The 14,571-nt window shown below is 46.9% G+C and overlaps 1 protein-coding gene across 3 annotated transcripts in view; it reads right to left on the bottom strand.

Annotated features, from left to right (window-relative positions):
* Window positions 1-9,044, bottom strand: part of PPP6R3 (protein phosphatase 6 regulatory subunit 3) — a 116,619-nt gene extending 107,575 nt beyond the window's left edge. For 2 of the 3 annotated variants that reach the window (XM_084750643.1, XM_084750644.1), the window contains exon 1: window positions 8,911-9,044. The gene's annotated coding sequence lies outside the window, so the exon portion shown is untranslated. The remainder of the gene's footprint in view (window positions 1-8,910) is intronic. The other variant, XM_084750645.1, reaches the window with a different exon arrangement.
* Between the last annotated feature and the right edge of the window lie 5,527 nt (window positions 9,045-14,571).

Genomic DNA, 14,571 nt, shown 5'->3' with positions numbered 1-14,571 from the left:
TTGTGACAGCTGTGGAGAAAGGGATCGTTCCATCAGGAAAAGGAAGCAGATACCTGATGACTAAGAATAACCTCTATGTGAACTACTGCTCCAACATCAGTTTTTTATTTGACCTTGAAAGCCAAGAGAGTCCCTCCTGCGCAGACATCTTGCATAGAAAGGCTTAGAAACTGATCAGCAACCTGTTGTGGAAACAGTCCTCTGAAATCCACCACTTACACACAGCCAAGGATGTTGTTGTAAGCAAAGAACTGAATCCAAAGCAAATTAGCCGAAACCAAGGCAAAGGCTGCTTCATAGACTGCTGCTCCTGCAGTTAATCTGTCTGGTGACCCTGCCTGAGGCCATGAAGCTGCACTAGTACTGTAAGAAAATGCAAGACAGGCAAAAGTTGAAGAGAAGAAAATAGTGCTGAACAATGGGCTCTCAGTCTTCAAAAGGCAAGGAGAGCCATTACCTACCAGATTAATAAATTCATTACACCAGGAGAAAGGAAAACTGATAGAAACCCCAGGAAAAAGTTCAGATGACCCAAAATTTGCCAAGTAGGGCAGGTTCATGTGTGTGCCACACCTTTAATCCCCACACTTGGAAGGCAGAGGCAGGAGGATCTCTGCGTTTGAAGCCAGCCTGGTCTACAAAGCCGGTCCAGGACAGCCAAGGCTACACAGAGAAACACTGTTTCAAAAAACAAACAAACAAACAAACAAAAAAGCAAAGTGAGAGTTCCAGGACAGCCAGGGATACACCAAAAAACCCTGTCTCAAAAAAAAAAAAAAAAAAAAAAAAAAGCAGGGTGGTGGTGGCGCATGCCTTTAATCCCAGCACTCGGGAGGCAGAGGCAGGAGGATCGCTGTGAGTTCGAGGCCAGCCTGGTCTACAAAGTGAGTCCAGGACAGCCAAGGCTACACAGAGAGACCCTGTCTCGAAAAACCAAACAAACAAACAAACAAAAAAGAGTATTTTAAACAACAAAAACCTAAAAAAGTTTACATTTTGTTGTTGTTGTTGTGGTGGTGGTGGTGGTAGTGCAAGGGGGAGAGATGATGAAGGTGCCAAAGCATGTGTTTGGAGATAAGAGGACAACTTGCTAGAGTTGGTTTTCTCCTCCTACTATGTAGGTCCTGAAGAGGAAACTCAGGTGCTCACTGGAGCAGTCTAGATCCCTACATTTGCAGAACTACCCATTATAAGGATGATGCTCAAGGTGTTTGGCAAGAACCTACAGGAATTTGGCAAGCTGAGGCAGGAGCCTTAAACTTTATCTCAACTTAAAGGCCTATCTGAGTCACAGTCCAAGAATCTGAGTCAAAATGGGAGTTGGAGAGAAGGCAGATATCTGAGACAGAAAAGAAAAGGAGGAAAACAACACACAGAATCTAGGGGAAGATCGGATGGGTCTGGAAGCAGCGAGTCAAGCATCTTGTTATCATAGGGCTGCTTCACCAGCATGGAGGACCGGCAGTCCTTTTTAAACCACCCAGATCAAAGGGATTCCGCCAAGTAACTATTCTTAGAAACAAAGATGTAACCATTCTTATTTTCCTTGGTAGCACTGGGAACTCAAACCTAGAGACAAGAGCATTCTAGGCAAAACTCCTTTTAAAATATTTATTTATTTACCTTATATGGATGTGCCTGAGTATATGCATGCTTATGTACCACATGTGTGCAGGAGACTACAGAAGTCAGAGGATGTCCAATCCCCAACTGGAGTTAAAGGTAGCTGTCCTGAACCCAGGTCCTCTGCAAGAGCAGGCAGGGCTCTAAACTACTGAGCCATCTCTCCCCAGAATTTGAGACAAGTCTTGCTAAACTACCCAGGCAGACTCTGAACTTGCTATCATCTTACCTCAACCTCCCAAGTAATTGGGTTACAGGCCTATACACCAAGCACATTTGTTTGCTTGCTTGTTTACAAGGCTTCTGGCAACCTCACCTACCCAAAGTTCAAACAAATAAGCCAGTCAACTAATAGCAGCCCTTTTCCCTGAGGCTTCTACTTACATCTTATCTGGCCATACCTCACTAATGGTAGGATATTGCTTCTAGAAAACTGTTGGATTACCTTCTGTCTCTTGTTTTTTGTTTTTTTTTTTTAAGATTTATTTATTTATTTATTTATTTATTATTTTTTTATTATGTATACAGTGTTCTGTCTGCATGTATAGAGGGCACCAGATCTCATTACAGATGGTTGTGAGACACCATGTGGTTGCTGGGAATTGAACTCAGGACCTTTGGAAGAGCAGCCAGTGCTCTTAACCTCTGAGCCATCTCTCCAGCCCTACCTTCTGTGTCTTTAAAACCTCTCTAGATTACTTAAAATCATTACAATGTGATACTGTATAGCAGATGTTATACTGTATTATTCAGAGAATAAAGGGGAAAATGAACTTGTCTGTATGTTCAATACAGATGCAGACCCAACCAGCAACCATCCAAAAAAGTTGGGACACAAGACACAAAAGAACACGCAAAGCTAGCTGGGCACAGTGGCTCATGCCTATAATCCCAGCACTCAAGAGGCAGAGACAGATGGATTTCTATGAGTTGGAAGCCAGCCTGATCTACAAAGCGAGTCCAGGCCAACCAAGGCTACACAGAGAAACTCTGTAGCAAAAACAAACAAACAAACAAAACAGAAAAAAAAAAAAAAGACCACTCAAAGCACTGAAGGGGATGGGAGACACTCATGGCCTGTGCGTGGCCAGCGGCCCAGCAGACAATACATACAGTCTCATTTTACAGTCACTCAGGGCTCTTATCTGTGGCAAATTCAAATTTGGCTTTTTAGAACTTTTGGGAATTTAATAAATTTAATCCACGCTGCGTAAATTGACAGATATGGAGCCCAAGGATACAGAGGGCTGAATATATAATACTAACAAGCTTTGTCAACTGTTTTGTAATTGCCAGTCTCTCCCTCTAGACTGCAGATCCTTAACGGCTGTTCTTCAATGAACCCCTAACACATTTCTGACAAAGAATAGATTCAATTAGTACAACTACTGATCAAGAATCATGAAGACAAGGTGCAGAAGAGACGGCTCAACGGGTAAGAGCACTTACTACTTTTGTGGAGGACCTAGGTGCAGTTCCCAGAACCCACACAGTTGCTCACAAATGCCTGTCACCTCAGTTCTAAAAGATCCAATGGCCTCTGCATGCACAGCAGCGTACATGAATGCAGGCAAACACTCATGCACAAAATAAAATGAACCTAAAAAATATTGAGAAAAATTAGAAGTAGATGAAGGTGGACAAGATGGCTAACAGCTAAGATTATATTTAGCACCTGGAAGGCAAAAATAGGAGGCTAAGAACCTGCCTCTAAACAAGGGGTCTGGGGGTACTAGGTGGTAGATACAGTACAATGGTAGGTACCTGTTACAGGTGAGCCGGCTCCACTCCTCAGCACAACCACAGGCTGAGGCTCAGGACAAAAATCACAAAGCATCTTTGTGATCCTGTCTTAGAAGGTACACAAATAGTACCATTTAATGCTGTGTATAGTTTTCCTAGCACTCCTCAATGTAACAACTCATACTGTACCAACAGACAAGGACCTCTGCTCCTCCCTCTACTCTCACACCACATCTCTCCAGAAAGACAGAAGACATTCCTCCACCTGCGTCAGAGTTCAGGACACTGGGCATGGGCACCAAAAAATAAGCATACCATAAGCTCCCTCCACTCCACCCTCAAGACAGAACTGGGTAAACCAAGCCTAACTCTCTGAGGAAAGTTTTTCATTTAATGGGCTGGAGAGAGGGCTCAGAGGGTAAGAGCACTGGCTGCTCTTCCAGAGGTCCTGAGTTCAATTCCCAGCAACCACATGGTAGCTCACAGCCATCTAGAATGAGATCCGTGCCCTCTTCCAGCAGATAGGCACACAAGCAGGCAGAACATTGTATACTAAATAAATAAATAAATAAATAAATTGTTTAAAAGGGGGAGGGGGGAGTGGAGATCTAAAAACAAAACTGACTGGCAGTTAATCAACAAGATAATAGCAAAAGATTTTTTGGTTTGGTTTGGTTTGGTTTTTTTGCTTGCTTGCTTTTCCAAACAAGATTTCTCTGTGTAGCCTTGCCTGTTCTGGACTCTTTGTAGGCTAGGCTTTGTAGGCTAGGCTCTGCCTGAGTGTTGGGATTAAAGGCATGCACCACCACGCCCGGCTGGCAAAAGATCTTTTTTTTTTTTTTTTAAGTAATAATAAAACTCAAGAGTAGTATGTTATTTGGCACTGGGGAACATCCTAACTTGCTAAGTTTCAAGCTCAATATGGCAATGTATTTTCATGAGGCAAAGGGGGAACGTTTCAAAGTTGCACTACTATTATTTTAAAGCTAATCTTCAGGCATTTGACTAATGATGAACTGACACCCTGTCTTTCTGCCACTAAACAACCTCCAAGGTAAGATCCAGGTAGTGCAGACACAGCTCCCAGCCCACCCAAAGATCCTGGAATTCAGCCCTTGAATCTGCACTCTACCACAGTGGTTCTAAAAGGCAGTGGCACTTCAGTACTGTCTAGGAAGGTTTATCAGGCCTGCAAGAGGGCTCAGTGGTTAAGGGTGCTTACCACAGCATGATGACCTGAGCATGAACCCTGCGATCCATACGGTAGAAGGAAAGAAGTGGCTTGCCAAGCTGTCCTGACGCTTAGCCACACGAGAGCCCACCCGTATAATAAACTGTTTTTAAAAATGAGTCTCAGCTCCACTACGAATTTCCAGGTGAAGTCCACATGCACAGTCTTCAAGTATCCCAAATGATTCTCATATATGTTAGTCTATCATGATGTCAGCACCATTAATATTTAGGGCTGGATGGTGGCAGGGGGTGGAGAGGGTAGGTGGGTGGGGTTACAATATTCTGTGCACTGCAGGAAATTTAATAGCAGCCTTGACCCTACCTTCTACAGCACACCAGAGGTGTGATAAGCCAAAAAGAACATTTCCTGTGAGGACAAATAGCTTAAAGACCCTCACCTAGTATGAAGTATTTGCCTAGGATGAGTAAGGCTATAGGTTTAATTTCCAGTACCACAAGCAACAAGAAAAAAATTCATTTTACTGAATTTTTTTTTTGGAAGGAGGAAAGCTTGTTTCATTGTTTGAGACAGGGTCTCATTACACAGCCCAGGACCACCTTGAACTCAAGCTCTTCCTGCCTCTGCCTCCCAAGTGCTGAGATTACAGGTACGTGCTACCATGCACAGCTTCACTAATTTTTTCAGCCCTTTGGATACTACCGATAGATGTCAGGGCCTCATGCAACCTAAGCAAGTGCCTTACAGAGCTAAATTCCCAGATCCAAGGCAGTCTTTGTTGCAAAGAAATGCTTCAAAAGTCAGGCATGGTAGCACACACCTTTAATCCCAGCACTCTGGAGGCAGAGGCAGGTGGATCTCTGTGTGTTCAAGGCCATCCTGGTCTACAAAGCAAGTTCAGAATAGTCAGGACTACAAGAGAAACCCTGTCTCGAGAAAGAAAGAATGAAAGAATGAAAGGAAGGAAGGAAGGAAGGAAGGAAGGAAGGGAGGGAGGGAGGGAGGGAGGGAGGGAGGGAGGGAGGGAGGGAGGGGCTGGAGAGATGGCTCAGAGGTTAAAAGCATTGACTCTTCTTCCAAAGGTCTTGAGTTCAATTCCCAGCAACCACATGGTGGCTCACAAACATCTATAATGAGACCTGGTGCCCTCTTCAGGCCTGCAGGTGTACATGCAGTTAGAACATTGTATACATAATAAATAAATAAATCTTTTTTTATTTTTAATTTCATCAATCCAGTATCTATAACATTATACTCAAGCATACTGTTTGACATTAATGTAGTTATCTAAAAAGAAAGAAGTCAATTGACATCTTGAGATGGGACATAGAAGGCTGCTGAAAGTCAAGAGATCTCGTCAGTATTTTCAGTACATTCTAAGAAAAAGCGGCTTCTCAGCCTCTCCTGCAATTCACATCTTGACACACAAGAGCCAGACCAGACTGCCCCCCTGTCCATAAAGTAAACTTGGTGCTGTTTTAGTTGAACAGATAGTTGAAAGGATTTCTTTATCATTTACTCTTCTGAAGTGTAGTAAAATGCAAAAATATAAATCAACATATACTGGGAACATCTGAGATTTCATCTAAACAACTAATTACAAGGTTCAACTTGATCATAGACACAAACTGAGTATCAACCCTGACAAATACTGTTTTAAGGAAGGAAATGCTTACTTGTATTTTTGTTGTTGTTTTGTTTTTTCAAAACAGTTTCTCTGTGTTAGCCTTGGCTGCCCTGGACTCACTTTGTAGACCAGGCTGGCCTCAAACTCATGGAGATCAGCCTGCCTCTACCTCCTGGATGCTAGGATAAGAAGCACGCACCACCACCACCCAGCTGAAATGCTTACTTGTAACAGCACATTTTTCTAGAGAAAATTGTCAAAATTACTCTTAAGGCAGCTAAGGAAACCCACTTTAAGTCCTAACTTTAGGACTATCATTTTCTGACAACTGTAGACTACTCCTTAAGCACTCAGAGCAGCTTTTGTTTGTGTAGCTGGATGGTTTTTGTACAGTTGGGGAGGGGGGTGCTATACTTTATACAAACGCTGTTAAAGCAATCAGTATACTCAAGTCTACTTAAGATGGAATCCATCAAATACGCTTCCCCAGTACATAAAGCAATCCAAGTCATAAGCATTTACTGCCAAGAGGACAAGCCTATTTCCAAGTACCATGGAAAAGGGACAGGGCAAACAGAAAACAGTAAAAAGCTGAAGCACCCACACACAGAACTACTCCCCAAGCTGTAAGCTGAGCACACCTTATCCAAAGTGGTTGGGACTATAACAATTTCAGTTTCAGATTTTTGAGTTTACCAATTTTTGCATTCCTAAGACAATCTGAAAGTTTGACACTCAAAAACCATCATGTTTCAGAGCATTTAGAGATTATGCATGTTTAACCTGAACCTTAGCTGAAGCTCTTGAGACTACAGTCTTTCAATTGCAGTAACAGCCAAGAAAAATCTAAGAAATCCTCATGTTACAACTGGGGCAACCACACAGAAGCAGTACCTAGAAGCAGCAGAGGAGAGGTGCTCTTTAAGTTCCCGAGGGTGTCTTCTATGCATACGTATTGCTTTATACAAAACACTCTCAAGTGACTTAATAGATTTTCAACATCCCTTCTCATAGGAAAATTAAAATAACTTCCAGTTCATTTTTAAAGCCCATCTGATCTTTAACACATGGCTTTCCTAACTATACCTAAACATCTGTTAGTTTTAAACTAGGCGTGGTGTGGCACACACCTTTACTCATAGTGCCTGTGAAGTAGAGGCAGGAAGACCAAGAACTTAAAGACATCCTTAGCTCAATAGAAAGGTCAAGAACAGCCCAAGCTACAAGAGACCCTATTGCTACAAAAAATAAACAAACAAAAAATTAAATAATGAGCCAAGTGTAGTGGCACATTACTTTATTAATCCCATTATTCCAGAGGCAAAAGCGGCAAAGACCTCCGGATACACAGTGAGACCCTGACTCAGAAATACATAAACAAGATCAAGTTGAATAAGTTGGTAAAATAGTACTGCAGGGCTGATTCTATGTGGCAAGCATAACCCTAGCAGCTTTCTGTTAATTTATTTACATATATACTCAGTTACAGTTAGACCTCACTGGGATCTAACATGAGATAAACTTATGGAACAGACTTGTTTTCCCGCCTTACAGGGGCAGAAAAAAAAAAAAAGAGTAATTTGCCCAAGGTCACACATCTAGAAAGTGGCAAAACAAGATTTAATTTTCAGGTGGCCCAAAAGAAAGTTCAACCACCGCTGATAACAGGGGTCTTGCACCTTGCTACTTCCAAGTACACTTTAGCGGTAGGGACTCTTAAGTCCCTCTCTCACTGGCAGTCTCATCCGCAACATGACCTTGAGGACAAAAACCAAAGTAAACTTCACTTAAGAAAGTGAAACAGTATCCATATTAACAAGTGCTCTGATGGATGGAAACCTCGTCTTAGCGCCCCCCCCCTCCCCCGCAAGCAAAACATAAACAAAGCTCTGACCTATCCGAAAGACAGGACATCAGGTAGGGGGCAAATGACAGCAGGTCATGAGGGTGGAGAACTCCAGGTCCGGAGTTAATCAGACCACTCATTCTGTCCCATCTACGACTTCAAGTCCAAGTTCCAAAGAAAGGCAACAGGACTGGGAGGGGAAAAAAATCCTCTAAGTTAACAGTAAACCGAGCGTTAAAAAAGATACTTGGAGCCACAAGGATAACCCCTCGCTCCAGCTCCAGACACCAAGGAATCTCCCACGCCAGCCTCTGCACGCAAGAGACCCGACGGCGAAGACAGAGGATTCACCGCGATGGCCCCGGGAGACTCGGAACTGGTTTTTGCGTATTTCGATGACTCTGCGGCTAATGCTCAGAAACCCACAAAACTTGTTCCTCGGAGGACAAGAGTCCAACAAAGGCCTTCGCGAAGCTCTCCAGCGAGCTGACAAGCTCCGGGAGACCCCGAGAAGTCGCTGGGAAGGCCTGGCGCGGGAGCCGCGGAGCTCTCCCAGGACCCCCGATTTGACTCGGGGCGCGCCTCGCCTCGCCCGGGCTCCCGGCTAGCCAACCTGAGAGTCACATCGGCGTCCAAAGTTCGCCGCCGGCTCGGCTGGCTGCCAACGCGCGGCCAAGCTGACAGGAGCGGGCCGCCCGGTCCCGGCCAGGACTGGACGCCGCCTCCCGGGCCGCCGAAGCAGCCGATTCCGGGGGGGAGGGGAGAGGGGCCGGGACGTTCCCTCCCCACGCCGCCCGGACCCGAGCACCGCCCGAGTCGGTCCGGCCGCTCCCCCGCGAGGCCCGCGCACCCCGCGCCGCCGCCCCTTCCCCGAGTTACCTGGAGGCGCCTACGACCCGCAGCTAGTCGCGCTCAGGCGGGAAAAGAGCTCACCGACACCATCAGCGAAGCGCCCAAAATGGCGGACGTATCAAGCAGGCCTTGAGTTACCCCCGCCCTCCCTCGGGCCGCCCTGCAGCCAATCACAAACAAGACCCCGCCCCCTTCCCGAAGATGATTGGCCTGTCTCTCCCGCCCCCCACAACCTATTGGATCACCCAGCGGCTCCCCCGCCTCCACTCCGATTGGCTTGGAAGCCTTGTCAGTCAAATGCGTGAGGCGCATTCTTTTTCCCAAGGTCTTGACGGATCCGGAACCTCTAGGACCCCGGGGTCTGAGAAACAAGTCAGAAATTGGGGAAAGCTTAAGCTGGGTCCCTCTACGCGATAGCAACAGCAGGGCCTCGCGTGACGGACGCTTCGGACCACCAATCCGCGTAGTCAATGCATTTTAAAACAAATGAACCAAACCAATCCCGGCTATGTAGCTCCGGATGCAAAGGAACCAATAGGGTAGCACATTGACAGCAGGCTGTGGGGCAACCGACTCGGGAGGAGGGAGGGTGAGGGAAAAGACCAGTGATGACGTGAATCACAATACCATCTGCAATGGATACTGATCGTGTTTGGGGAATTAGCTCAAATGGTAGAGCGCTCGCTTAGCATGTGAGAGGTAGCGGGATCGATGCCCGCATTCTCCATCGCTCAATTTTATGAGAGACCACCTGTTCAGTCATCTTCAGACAAGACTAAAGTGTTCTCCCCTAAAATGAGGTCAACGTCGAGGATTCCCTGATACAAAACCAGACAGACCCTAGACAGGATACCAGTATGTACCTTTTGTCACAGAGAAGAATTTACGCATGAATTTCTTCCAAATGCTTGTGTCCCACCACCTATCATAGTTTGCCCCGCCCAGAGCTGAGGGTCTGGGCCTCAGGATCCTCGCTCTCAAGCCTCCTCTGATACCCTGCACTTCCCACTAAGATGGTTAATTCTCCTGGGGCTGTATAAAAAGGAGAAATGGAGCTGAACACAAGCATACATTCATCTTTGTCTCCTGGCTGGATGCGGATGTGACCGCCTGGTTCCTGCACCTGCTGCCCTGACGTAGCTACCACAATGGCCTATACCCTGGAACTATGAGACGAAATGAGCCCTTTCTCCCCTAAAGTTTTACCACAGCAACAGGAAAAGCTACCAAGATGTTTCCCCTTACGCCCCCATAAATAACCTGCCCAATTCAGAGTGGACAGGACAGCAGTTCAGGTGCACTGCAGCTGGCCACCAAGGTCAACAAAGTCTCTGACTCTTTTTGTTTGTTTGTTTGTTTGTTTGTTTTTTGAAACAGGGTTTCTCTGTGTAGCCTTGATTGTCCTGGACTCACTCTGTAGACCAGGCTGGCCTCAAACTCCCAGCAACCCACCTCTGCCTCTGCCTCCCGAGTGCTGGGAGTAAAGGCATGCACCACCACTGTCCAGCAAGTCTCTGACTCTTGGAAGTCTTTCTTGAAGCAGGCTTTCCCATGCCATCCGAAAAACCAGTGACCTAGATGATCAGACTCTCCTGAGGGAAATAGTATATCATAAGACAGGACAGAGCTCCAAATCCCTAGGGCGTTGCTGGCTGGGGGAGGAAAGATGTCACAGAGACCCCAGGGCTGGGCTTTGGAGCTTCAAAGGCAGGAATGGCCCAGGTATGATGGGAGACTGGATAGCAGCAGCGGTGGCTGAGTCACACAGGCATGGAGTGACAGTGCTCACCTCAGACAGGGCCTGCCTGCTTATCTCTCCCAACAGCAACGCCAGTCAGTCCTGCTGGCTTGCCCAGAGATTCGCTGAAACGCGAAGCATAGGTCCTGAGCACTTTCTCTAGGCTGCTTCTAAGCAGTCACGCCCTGGGGCAAGTGACAAAGCCTAGCCATTGGAATGCAGGAGACAGGATCTGCCGCCTTCTTAGGCACTCAGCACTTTCCCCGGGGTCCCCATCTCTGAGCCCAACCCCTGTCTTTACACAGGGCCCAGCATGCGCGAGTCCTCCACCTCATTCCGTCTGGCTCTGAATTCCACTACCAGGGTAGCAAGAGAGAGCTGTACACTTATGCAAACTCACCCTGGCCTCCAATCTACCTTTCAGCAGAGCTGGAGCTGAAAGCAGACTCCAGAAAGAGTTCATTGCTAGTAGGTCCACAGCAGCACTATAGTCCCCATTTTACACACTAGCTAGCTATGGTCCAGAGATCATTCAGATACCACATCATGTAAGGGTTGGACGACCTTGACCAGTAAACCTAACCTCTCTGACACGCCAGTTCTTAGAAGTGTAAGAGATAATATCTACCAGCCTGGATCACGCCCACCACTCCAGGCAGTTAGGAAGAAAGCAAAGGTTAACTCTGGATCAGAGAGCCTAGTAGTCTTGCCTGAGGCTACACAGCTAGTGATAAACTTTGTAAAAACTGAGACCTTCAGCCTGGAAAGCATAGCAGCACAGCACTATGTCTTTAATCCCAGCACTTGGGAGGCAGAGGCAGGCAGATCGCTGTGAGTTCAAGGCTAGCCTGGTCTACAAAATGAGTCCTGGACAGCCAAACTACACAGAGAAACCCTGTCCTGAAAAAATTAAAAAATAAAAAAGAGAGAGAGAGAGAGAGAGAGAGAGAGAGAGAGAGAGAGAGAAAAGAAAAACAGACCTATTGATGAAAAGTTAAGGAGACAGAAAGCTCAGGGCAGGGCAGCAGTTAAAGGATAGCCCATGAGTCGGGCATGGTAGCGCACGCCTTTAATTCCAGAACCCGGGAGGCAGAGGCAGGTGGATCGCTGTGAGTTCAAGGCCAGCATGGTATACAAAGCGACTCCAGGACAGCCAAGGCTGCACAGAGAGACCCTGTCTCAAAAAACAAACAAAAACAAAAACAAAAAAAAAGGTTAGGCCATGGCTGGAAGGGACAACCATCTATGCTGTCTTTGAAGGCAAAGCCCAGCTGCTTCACTGACCAAACCAGGCCCCTCCTGAGTCAACCCATAGCCCAACCCCTTCCTTTGTAGTGAAAGCACCTGTTAGCATCTGCGCTGCATTCCTTTCTCCCAGACTTAGGTAGGTTCCAGGGACATACGGAAGAGATAACCCATCACCTCCTCAGGCCAGGGTAGTTAGCCCACAGATTGTCACTCATTCCTGTCCCAGGCAGGACACACTGAGGTCAGGGAGGGCTTCCTAGGGAAGGTGGTGCCTGAGCCTGAAGCCCACCTGCCAGCCCCGTAGAGCCATGGAGCCTCAATCAGAGGAGTGACTGACTTGCAAGCTTTGCTTGCAGCAGTGATTGAGGCCTGCATCTGAAAACTTGCAGGTTTAATGGATCTCCTCGCCCTCTCTACTTCTCATTCTCTCTCTGTCTCTCTGTCTCTCTGTCTCTCTGTCTCTCTCTCTGTCTCTCTGTGTGTGTGTGTGTGTGTGTGTGTGTGTGTGTGTGTGTGTGTGTGTGTGTTGTACCATTCTCCTCACCCCCCTTCCTTCTGGAGTTCAATGGTTCACTTTTCAATCCACTTTGAAGAAAACACACGTTAGATTTTTTTTTTAAAAAGTATGATCAGTAGAAAGTGGCGCAGGAGCAACTGACTGTCACTCAAACATTTTTGTTTGTTTATTTCAAGACAGGGTTTCTCTTGTAGTCCTGGCTGTCCTGGGCTCACTTTGTAGACCAGGCTGGCCTTTAGAAGCAGATACACAGCTGTCTAAACTTATTTCATTGAGGTAATAATTTAAAAGAAAACAAAGAAGAAAAACCCCTCTAATTTCCAAAAGGACATTTTAACATACTTGTCATACACTACAATAGAAAGAGGAGCTCTGGGGCAGGGCGCGGTGGCGCACACCTTCAATCCTAGCACTCAGGAGGCAGAGGCAGGCGGGTCACTGAGAGTTCGAGGCCAACCTGGTCTACAAAGTCCAGGACAGCCAAAGCTACACAGAGAAGCCCTGTCTCGGAAAGAAAAAAAAAAAAGTTTAAAAAATATCCTGAGCCGGGCGTGGTGGCGCACGCCTTTAATCCCAGCACTCGGGAGGCAGAGGCAGGTGGATCACTGTGAGTTTGAGGCCAGCCTGGTCTACAAAGTGAGTCCAGGACAGTCAAGGCTACACAGAGAAACCCTGTCTCGAAAAACAAAACAAAACAAAACAAAACAAAAAAATCCTGAAATTCAAGAGGAGGAACCAAAGTCTCTAGGAGACCTGAGCGGTCACCCACTTAGCCTGGAAGTCCAACTCTTTCCTTCTTGGTTCTACAGTGTGGGGCCTGGGGAGGAGCCGGGCTTCCCTGACAGGATGGCTGATAGCTGCCAAGTCTGTGAGGAGGAGCCCCTCCAGACATGTTGACCACTCTGTGGCTGTCAAGGAAGGAAGGAAGTGAAGAAGACATTTGGGCGGAGAGAGAGACTGTGGCAAGAAGAAGCCAATAAGGGGCTTAGCGGGGTGGGGGGTGGGGGGTGGGGTGGGGGGAGTGGGGGGGAAGTGGGGGGGGGAGGGCAGGGGGACTCCAATCCCCATCTTTTGAGAATAAGCTAAGCGGAACGTGAGTGCCACCAAACTTCGAAAACCTGGGCGGGTGAAAAGGCCCAAGATCTGGTCACATGTACTGTTTAGGTGCTCAAGATGGACACTGCCTCAGTGGCTCAGGGTGGCTATGGGTGGAGGGCTGTGGGCACAGGACAGACAGTAGGCGAACTCTCATGGAAGGCGGATGCATTCAACAGAAGGTCTGCTGAAGGAGAGGACTGTTACCAGTAGGAAATTCCTAAGGGCTCAGGGAGGTGTGAGGAAAATGGGAAAAGGTAGCTGTTACTAAAAAGGAGAGCAGTTGGACGGGGGAGGGTAGGAAGTGACAGATGAATAAAAACAATTCCGTTTCTTTCGGATGCAAACAACAATTTGCCCCCAAACCATGGTTTCCTTGCCAACAAGTGGGAAACACCTAAGTAGGCTACTGCAAAGTGAACTAGCCAGGTAAAGGTCACCCCCTTGTTTATACCACCACAGCTCAGACACCAGCTCCTTCAGAAAGCCTTCTTGTCTCAGTATCAAGATGGCCTCCATGGAGGGTGGGCGTGGCGCAGTGTCAGAACAGGGCCTTCCTCAGAGTGTTTTAAATGTCTCTGTATCTCTGGATGTTGAGCACTGGAAGGAAGTGCCCCGTAGCTGGTTTTCTCCAAATTAAAACATCCCTTCTTGCAGGGAGCTCCTACTAGAAATCCCAGGAAGGACAGGAAGCTTAAAAGGCTCTGAAGTAAACAAAATTGACTGGGCTTGGTGGTGCATGTCTTTAATGCCAGCACTTGAGAGGAAAGAAAGAAAATTCATAAGCCTCAGGAGGCTCCTGAAATTTTTTTCCTTTTCCTTTTTTTTTTCTTTTTTGTCTTATCTGGGGCAAAGAGATGATATTCATATTCTCCTATTCAAAGGATAGAGAGGAACTCCACCAGCAGATCAGTGGCTCCCAGTAAGCAGATGGCTTAAGTGCAGGACAGACTCTGCCTTGGTACCTTGCAGGTCGCTCCCCCTAGCCGACCACACAAACAGGAAAAGGACCAGACACGAGGCCTCTGAGCACCAGCCAGCATCCTTAGGCATACAATAACTAACCCTATTTATTGGGAGAATGAGATCC

This window comes from Acomys minous (genome assembly GCF_964271855.1).
Source record: "Acomys minous genome assembly, chromosome: 2".
Taxonomy (NCBI): domain Eukaryota; kingdom Metazoa; phylum Chordata; class Mammalia; order Rodentia; family Muridae; genus Acomys; species Acomys minous.
This window is presented reverse-complemented; position numbering and strand designations above follow the sequence as displayed.